Source organism: Dermochelys coriacea, chromosome 1 (assembly GCF_009764565.3).
Source record: "Dermochelys coriacea isolate rDerCor1 chromosome 1, rDerCor1.pri.v4, whole genome shotgun sequence".
NCBI lineage: Eukaryota > Metazoa > Chordata > Testudines > Dermochelyidae > Dermochelys > Dermochelys coriacea.
The window spans coordinates 140,182,397-140,191,798 of record NC_050068.2 but is presented as its reverse complement, the minus strand read 5'-3'; positions in this window follow the sequence as shown (position 1 = coordinate 140,191,798).

Below are 9,402 nucleotides of genomic sequence, written 5' to 3'. Positions count from 1 at the left end.
CTGTCTCTGTTCTAGGGCTTCATTTGCATTTTAGAGAGATTGTCCCCTCAGCTTTTTCTCCATCTTAAGCATTTGCAGTGTTTGGTGCATTTTCAGAGACTGACCAAGGCTGAGAAAAGCCAGAGGCAAATGGAAGTGTCTGTTCTTGCTTCACCTGCTTATAGTGTCTCATTGTGGAGCTTGACTGGCTTTATGGGCAGGGTGCAGTCTCTCTCTCTCAGCCAGTCCAAGCAGGGTTGCTTTAGCACCCCCTCTCCTGGGCAGGATTGGAAAAACTGGGGCAAGCAGTTTCCACTCCCATCTTGATGCTAGAAGGACAGCTTGCTAGATGGAAGATTGCTGTTAAGTCCCTGGAGTTCATACCACCAACCCTCTTTTTGACTGAGCTCAGTCGCATCTTCTCACTCCCCGCAGTGTAGATGGTGGAGGATAGTGGACTCAGCACAGCTACTGCTGATGGCAGTAAGGAGTCATTGGATCCAGCTCTTTCTGACTGCCACCATCTCTACAACAAGCCTTTTAAAGGATCTCTATTGATATCCCAGGCTGAGGTCTACAGGGAAATTTCAGGCCCATCTGGATCTCATTCAGTAGAAGGGGTAGAGCTGAGCTGTCCATCCTCAAACTCCTGGCCACCAGTACCTGCTTTGAAAGCCCAAGCATTTAGAAGAGGCTCATGAGGGGGAGGAAGGGACAATAAATCTGACCACTTTGAGGAGAGGGAGCTAGTTAACCACTTGAAATACTATTGGAGCAATCTCTGGGACTGGTTTTGCTCCCTTTAAATAAAATCAGCAACTCGTTCCCATGCTCACTTTCAAAGTGTACTATAAGGTAGATCAGTGCAGAAGAGACCAAGCCATAGCCATGTGGTAATTCCTGTGTATGCCTATTCAATCCCATGTGTGCTTTTAATGATCTAGAAGTCGTATCCCATAATTCAGGTTATCCCCTCCACCTCTATCACATCCATTGACATTGCTCAGGGTCCCATTGTGTATCTACTACTCTGCCTACTGAATGCAGAAGCAGGGTTTTGTTTTAAGAGAGTGCCACTATTCTTGAATTGGGCAGAGTGATCCTAGCTCTGATGCCAGCTGGGTTTAATGGAGAGATTCATTCATTAATTTAATCCAAGGAATAGATGCCAGATACAGGCACACCACCTGCAGGAACCAATGAATCAGTTTCTTTCCTTCTCTGGATACCAAACTTGTTTTGGTTCTAACCATCAGTGTGTTTGACAGTTGTTTTCCTAAAATAAGAACAACATGATCACCTGATCCAAGAATGAAAATCAATTTTTCTAGTCCTAGGCAAAGCAGAGTTTTCCCTCTGTATGTGTACTGCCCATCAAGGGGGAGATGGATGCCAAGGTTACAGGTCAGAAGTCCTTCTATTCCCCCTTCCTCCCCCCGCTCATTTTAGCATAGAATGTGCATCCAGAAATATTTTCATTCCATGTAAGTCAATGTGGTGGTGATAGACACTTTTTGCATTTAGAAAGCAGTCACCTGCTTTGTGGCCTCTCCATGTACTAGATCCAGAATGTGAGGTGGTGAACAACCTCTTTCAATGTCTGTGCTGTATATCTTCCTACCTTTTCCATTTCCCTAGAACCATACAAGAGATAGGAAGGAGAAGCAGTAGTGATACTATTTATGCCTTTTTAGCTAAAGAAGCTGTGGCTTTCTGGCCTAACATAGCATTGAACCATCTGATGTCTGCCTGAGGATGTCTGCTACTGCAAAAACCTAATCCTCCACCTGGAATCAGGCAGGTTCAGAATGGATGCTTGGATAAAGTTCATGGACCCTAAAAAGTCAACAAATAGAACTTAGTCTTTTGGCTGGAGCAAAGTCCATAATTTAACCAAGTGAAATGCAGCCCTAAGTTCTTGCAAGAGGGTTTTAAGCAGGTGTATAAGTATGAGCAAAAGGTCTAGTTCTTGTAGTATAATATTCTCAGCAGGTTCAAGAAAAATGTTTTGCACAAATCCCAAGATTAAATGTTTTCTTAGGACAACACCCTTTTTTCCAGTCTCTCAAGGTCATAGAGCATAAGTTTGGACCCTCATTCTGCTCTTTACAGCACTTCCTGGACTGAGACCCTGAGGGAGCTGATGTTACACTTTCTGTTCCTGAAAGGGGCTCCTGTTAGCAACCATCTTCAGTCAGATGACTTTTGAAGTTTGGAGCTTTCTCATGTAAGAACCAATATCGTGCTCTTAATGCAAGGATGTAGCCCTTACGAATGTCATTATCAGTCTTCCAAAAATAAAGAAATATTCTCGCATCTGTTAAGCATGAAAATCCAGTCCTTAGGAGCATTGACAATCTCAGGGTTGAGAAGTCATGAGTCATGTTTTGAGGTCTGTTAAGCCAAGTTGCAGTAGTCTTGTCTCATTAAAGATCATACGGTATTCAGACAAATGAGACAGCTTCACAGTTTTTCTGCTCTTTATACCAGGCACTACACTGTGTCTTCCACTCACCAAGTCTCAGGCCTGTCCCTGCTACTGCTTTTAGGCACTCTTAACTAAGAGAAGCAAATGCTCTTAACTATATTGACATCTTTCATTACAGGCCCCATCTATTAAAGAAATTAGTGTTTGTGTGCGATTGTTAAAAATCTCTTAAAGCCACATGGAGTTCTAATGCACTTGCACTGGCCAGTAGAACCGGGACAGCCTTTTTAGTCGTGCTTTCTAGTGCTTTTATCTCAAAGAACGAGTTTATTTGTTAGCCCCATCTGCACCAGCTAGCCAACTTGCATTAAAACCTCCATTGTGTCTCAACAGAACTTCATGCTGCAGTGAAGACAGAGTTGGGCAATCACAAGTTAGTCATCTCACCTTTGTCTAGCTCATTAGAGTGTGACCCTGCTGTAGAACAGCAATTGAGTTCTTCACACTTATTGTCATGCCCAAATCCAGTCATGAGAAACTCAGAAATTTATGGGAGCACACTACATTGTTCGTAGTATTAACCCTGTGCTGAGGAACACTTTTTCTGTCCACGGGGGATTGTGGGCAGAAACCATAAACCTGAGAAATTCATGTTGTGGCAGGACACACGCAGGTGTGTTGTAAAGTATGAATCTTGCTTGCCCTCAGAACAGAACCAGCAGCTGCTGCTGGTGGCCCTTTTACTTATAGTATGCTTTAGCCACTAAGATGGTGGCAGGTGTTTCAGAGGTGGCTTTTTACCCCGAGAAGACAGTGGTGGTTTGTGGTTAGAAGCAAGAGCAAAGGTCAGTGCCACACAGAGATGGAGGCATGGACCCAGCTCATGCTGTCTTTCATGGTAGACTCTTCCCTATTCAGACTGCCACTTCTGGACCAGTACCACAAGTGTAGAGTGGTGGGACTATATCATAATGGAAATGTGGGGTGATGAGCAGTTGGCCCAAAACTTTTTCATGATGAAAGTAATGTTTGTGGAGTAGTGTGAGAAGCTCACTTGAGTGCCACCATAACTTCCAGTTGTCCAAAAATATGTTGCTATCACCTTGTGAAAACTCGCACCCCTAGATTGTTACACATCTGTGGTAATCTGTTCAGGGTTAGCAAATCCAAAGTTATCACAGTGATCATGGAGATTTGTAAGGCAATTATTTCTTTACTGCAATCCAGAGAGATTGAATTAGGAAGTATCTCCAAAATAATTGTGGAGTTTAATTGAAGTGAGTACATTATCTGGAAAGGATATTGCTATACCATTTTGCAACCCTAAGGGTTCACCATGGTAGATTTGTGGACACCTACATTTGATAAGTGCATGATGCCAGGGTATTTCAGAGGTCTGAACTATTTCAGCAGGCAAGTTTTATTCCATCCTCATGACAGGCATCAAGGGGTTGCCCATGCCAACTGTGATTTTTAGACAGTCCAGCCTACCCTCTGTTGCCATAGGTGGTGATGACTTCTCCTGATTTCTACCAGCCTGGCAGAAGACAATATAACTACACACTGAGCAAGAGCAAGATGGTGGTGATTATGATGTGCTTTACCATATATGTAGGGATAAGGAGGAATATTTTGGAACAATGGGATGCTTACAGACATCCACCTTGTGCTGATGATGGATCCATTACAGCAAAGGTGATACGGGGTGCTTTGTACGTCCGTGGGGCTAACAGGGATTAATGCCACACCTTGCACCAGAGCGTGAAATGAAGTCTTGTATGAAATAAATTTAGTGGACTTGTCCTTTCTGGTTGTGTACTGTTAACCATTGTAATTCCAGACCTCAGTATGTGACCAGATAAAGCTTTATAGAAGGTAAACATATTTGGGCAGCTCAACTGCCATTACAGTATTGAAAAGGTGTGCAAACCAGAGCCAGCCAAATCCAAACCAGCAACAATTACCTGCAAAGATATCACAGTACAAAACATTCTAAACCTTTAATGTTTAGAATGTTCCTATAGCTTATTGACTGATTTCCTCCCTACCTCCACCCCACCCCACCCCTCCAGCTAGAGTTGTCCATAGGTTGGATGATGGTACCATAGAGATGAAGTGACAGGACTCGGCATTGGTGGTCTGGGGGTTTAGGCAGGAGAACGTGAGGCCAACTGACTTGTGATCCCTAAACATCTCTGAGATGTCCCTCTGAAATATCATGTCTCACTCCCTCATCTCCCAGTCATAACAAATACTCCACCATCATATCCCTTTCATCTCTGGATTGCTTCTTCAATGCCAGGTCCTCCCTTTGTTTTGCAGCTTGCTCGAGGTCCACTTGCCAGTTCCTGAGCTTCATTTTATAGTGCTGGTCTGACAGAGCAGTCATTCTGCATCTCCAACAGCATCCCTGGGCCTCTGTCACTTGGTGCTCTGATTCTGCAGACAGGCTCACAGCTTTTGGCATCCTCCCTTCCCTCCTACATTTGAGAGTGACTCAGAGGTTCCTGATAAAGAAAAAAGTCTGTGAATGTCCTTGAGTCCTACTATGATTTTATACCCTTTATATGTAGCTGGAAATAACAAAAAAAAAATGCAACTTTTTATCTCCAATGCCATTCCTTTTGCTGCCTCATGTGCCCGTTTAAACCATGTTCTCTGGAAAAGAATAGTGTGCTTCCAAAAATTTCCACTTTGATCGGGAAATGTTTTAAAGGTGAGGCAGCCATTCTTAGCGAAACAACAGCATTGGCGATTATTTCAAACTTATTGCAGGCTGATGTGGTCAAGTTGGAAATTCCAGACTGGAAGAGGAGAGAGCAGTCTTTCAGGCCTCAGAGCAGAGACCTGGTTATTCAAGGGAAATATTTCTGCACTTTTATACCAGATGAACTGAAAAATAATGATTGAAGGGGTTTTTGAATTACAGAGAAGGCAGAGGGAAGCTTACCTTGTCCAGAAATCTACTAGCCCATTTGGAATTTCTAATGTGTGAATACTTTACTATTTCTTACAAATGGACCAAAATAAGATCTGCAATTAACTGGCTGCTACACCAGTGAGAGGATAATACCACATGGTGTCTTTAAGGACTGCTCAAACAAGCTATATTTTTTTCAGGGCTATGGCTGCAGTGCTTTTAGTCTTTTGAACACTTGCAATCCATTTCTATTAATAAATCGGTAATGCTATCAGGCACTGTAAATTGCTCCTTTACAAAAAATTTTTTTTTCTTTCTAGCTTATTGAACAGTGTGGTCTGTTAGGAAAAAAGAGGAGAGAGAGCGGGAGATGGAGGGATGCAGGTAACAATACTGGATCCATCTGCAATTAATGCAAGATTGGGATTAAAGGCTAAAACCCACTCAGATATTTCATAATATCCTTTATAACAACAACAGAAATATCTGTGTCCCTGTCTTACCCAGCTGAAATGCTGTGTTCTCTTCTGGTTTTTAGCTAATTTAATTGACATGGTAATTAAAATGCTCAAAGCCACCGGAGCTTTGTCTACACTAGGTTCTCCCACTGCTGTTAACAGTGGATGAGCTGATTTGATGGAAGCATGGACAGATTATTATTAAATTCTTTATAGAGTGGGTGGGGTCACCCCAATCCCCCTCTTTTCCTTCTTACTCCCCGTGGCCAGTCAGAGCTCCCTGTATGTTTTTTCTTGCATTCTTTTCAGAATACTTAGCTCTCTAGCTTCCTTGTAGACAGTTAGCTGTTTAGTACTCAGTAGATAGGGTTTATTTTCTTTTGTTTTCTTTCAGATTTTAGTTCAGTGTTAGGCATAGTGACATGCAGCACTTGCCAGACTTCAAGCACTGCCTATTGCCTGGGGTATCTATCCCAAAATAGTGACCCTGACGCCCCCCGTCCCCCACACACACACACATACACATACCCTGCCTTTTGTTCCTCAGCAAGGGGCACATCAAGGAGATATGCAGCATCTACCATTCTGTCCAGAAAAGAACGCAGATTACCAGAGACCTTCGTCTCAAAGTAGTACCTCATGGAGCAGGCAATGAGGCCCACCTCAGATCCAGGACCTTATGACAAGTGCCCTGTCTCCTGTGCTCAGTACGTTATAGTGGCTCCTGTTGTGTCTCACATACCCCCAGATTCAGACTGTTCTCCACAGAGAAAGAGGGGTCGATCTTCCTCTCTGGGATCTCCTAGAAAAAGGACCTATAAAACAGACCACAGCCATTCAAAGTCGAAGAAGGACTCCTGTTCTTCTTCAAGAAGGGATATGAAACAGCATCAGGACTCTTCAGGTACTCATGGTAGAACTGGATCATCAACCCATATTACCCCTGTACTGTGATGAAAAATACCAGTACTGTACTGTCAACTCCAGTACTGTCTGCAGGATGGCCATTGAGTCTGGTACCTGTCGACACTATCTCGGCACCAGCTTTATCAGTACTGATGATCCCGCAAGTTTTTGAGGTAGCAAAGGATTTGCTGTGCCTTTCAGTCCTCTCCTGTGGTGCAGGATTCCATTTTGCTGATGGTGCCTCCCACTGGTCCAGGCCTGTTGCAGTTCTGAGCTTCTGCTCAGGGACTGTTAGTGATAACAATGCCCAGAACGGACTAAGAAATTTGGCAGCGATTTGGCCCCAGTACCACCCTCAGCACCAGTGCACACCATGCCAACTTCAGCTGAGTCCCCCAGCCTCGGTACCGTTGTATTACTTCTTTTGGCCCCTTTGTATTATGACGTTTATTGGAAGGCATCCTGTCTATGAGCTGTTCTTCAGCACCGACTGAGGGTTTTCCCAACATGGATGTATGACGACTGACCATCAATGTCTCTGTAGTACCAACAACTTTGTACTGACCTCAGTGTCTGTTCAATGGGCTATGGATAAGTTCGGTCACCCAATGGCCTCATCAACCTTGGCAGCTCTGATGCCCACTGACTATTTGGATGATTTCTTGAAATCTGGTTCAGAGTACTTCTCCAGTACTTCACTGTCCACTCCTAAGCACAGATGGTCTAGCAACTCCTCTAGGCCACCTCCAGAGGGAGAGCACTGGTACCAAGACTGGAGCCAACCAGATGGTAGAGACAGGTCATTGTGTCCTGGTACTTAACGGCTGCCCAGGCCTTATGCTCTTCCCCAGTGGCCTTTTTGGAATCGCTGGGATGTTTCTTGATTTCCCCCAGGCACCACTCACAGACTCAGTTGAATGGAAGGTCATCAGACTGTCCAGCAAAACAGCTTTTAGAGCCTCTTACATTGGAAACACATGGAGATACTGTTCCTCTTGAGCAGCCAATGCTTCAAAAGGGCCAGTTGTGGAAGGAGCCAGTTCCCCATCAGGAGGATCCTATTGCTCCAGTTCATCTGTCCTCCTCCTCATCTGACAACTCACTGATACCAGAGTCATCTTCTACAGTCCTAGACAACTTTGTCTTCTCAAGACCTGCTGAGGAGAATGGTCATGGTATTAGGCATACAAGTTGAGTTTGCTAGAGAGAATACTGACAAACATTTGGACAGTCTGCAGGCAGTTACCCTGGGAGGGTGGTCCTCTCAATTAAGTATGCTCTTTTTAAATGCTACTTTAAGGCACATGCCACCCACCTTAGCTCCTCCAGCTAAGTGCACAGACAAATGTTATATGGCAAAGCAGAGAGTTTAGTGCTTTTCATAGAATTATAGCATCGTAGAACTGGAAGGGACCTTGACAAGTCATCTAGTCCAGTCCCCTGCACTCATGGCAGGACTAAGTATTATCTAGACCATTCCTGACAGGTATTTGCTCTTAAAAATCTCCAATGACAAAGATTCCACAACCTCTCTAGGCAATTTATTCCAGTGCTTAACCACCCTCACAGTTAGGAAGTTTTTCCTAATGTCCAACCTAAATTGCAGCAAGCGTGGTTTAAGTCCATTGCTTCTTGTCCTATTTTATTCCCATCCTGCCCCTAACTCCCTGGTGGTTACTGTTGCTAAGGAAAGGTCACATCAAGGGAGATTTAAATCAGCCCCCAAAGAAAAAGAGTCCAAGAGATTTAATCTGTTTGGGAGAAAGATTCATTCCACCTTCTCTTTCCAGATGCATATAGCTAACCTGCAGGGCCTGTTAGCCAAATATGATTTTGTAAACTGGGATGCAATGTCCAAATTTATGAAACTTCCAGAAGATGCAGGGGATGAGTTCAAGACTTTCCTGATGGAAGGTTGCATTGTAGCCAAGGCATTCCTCCAGTCTGTGCTTAACATGATGGACACTTCTTCTAGGGAGATGGTTTCTGCAATAACAATGAGCCCCCCTCCTGGTTACAGAACTCAGGTGCCAGATTGTGCAGGGGCACCACTAGGATCCAGAGTGTAGAAAATTGTGTCTGCTGCTGGTGCATATGTATTCTCTCTGCTCTAGATGCACAGAGATGGTGGAGCGCTGTGCTGGTGGAAGGAGGGCACAAGAGACATAACAGGCAGACAGGAGAAAAGGTGAGAGGGAATAACAGAAAGCAGCAGGAGCTGCAGGGAGAGAGAGGAGGAGGAACCTCTTATGTACCTCTCTAGCACCCCCAGGAGCCTGGACTGATTAACACCAGCTTCTCAGGGAGCTTCCTGTTTCCTGCTGCTTCCCTGTACCCACTTGAGGAGAAGAGGCAGTCAACTGAAGTAGTAGGAGCCAGTTAGGCCCTTAAGATGCTGATATCTTCTCTCCTTTACCCAGAGGCCTGCCTGACCTCAAAGGCTCCCCTTCCACTCCTCGTAACCCCAACAAGGCTGGCCCCAGGATTCCTGGGGAGGCTCGCCCCTCAACCTTGTCATGGTCACTTAAGACAGGGACTGTTATCCCCACTCCGGGGCACTCTCTTCACACTGGACACTTCCTTGGCCCACTGATCATTACATATAGTTAAAGGAAAAGCAATGTATTAAACAGCAGTCAATTTAAAAAATTAAGGAAAAAAATGGGAAAGGTTAAAAGAAAACACATAACCCTACTCTGTTGCATGGGGAC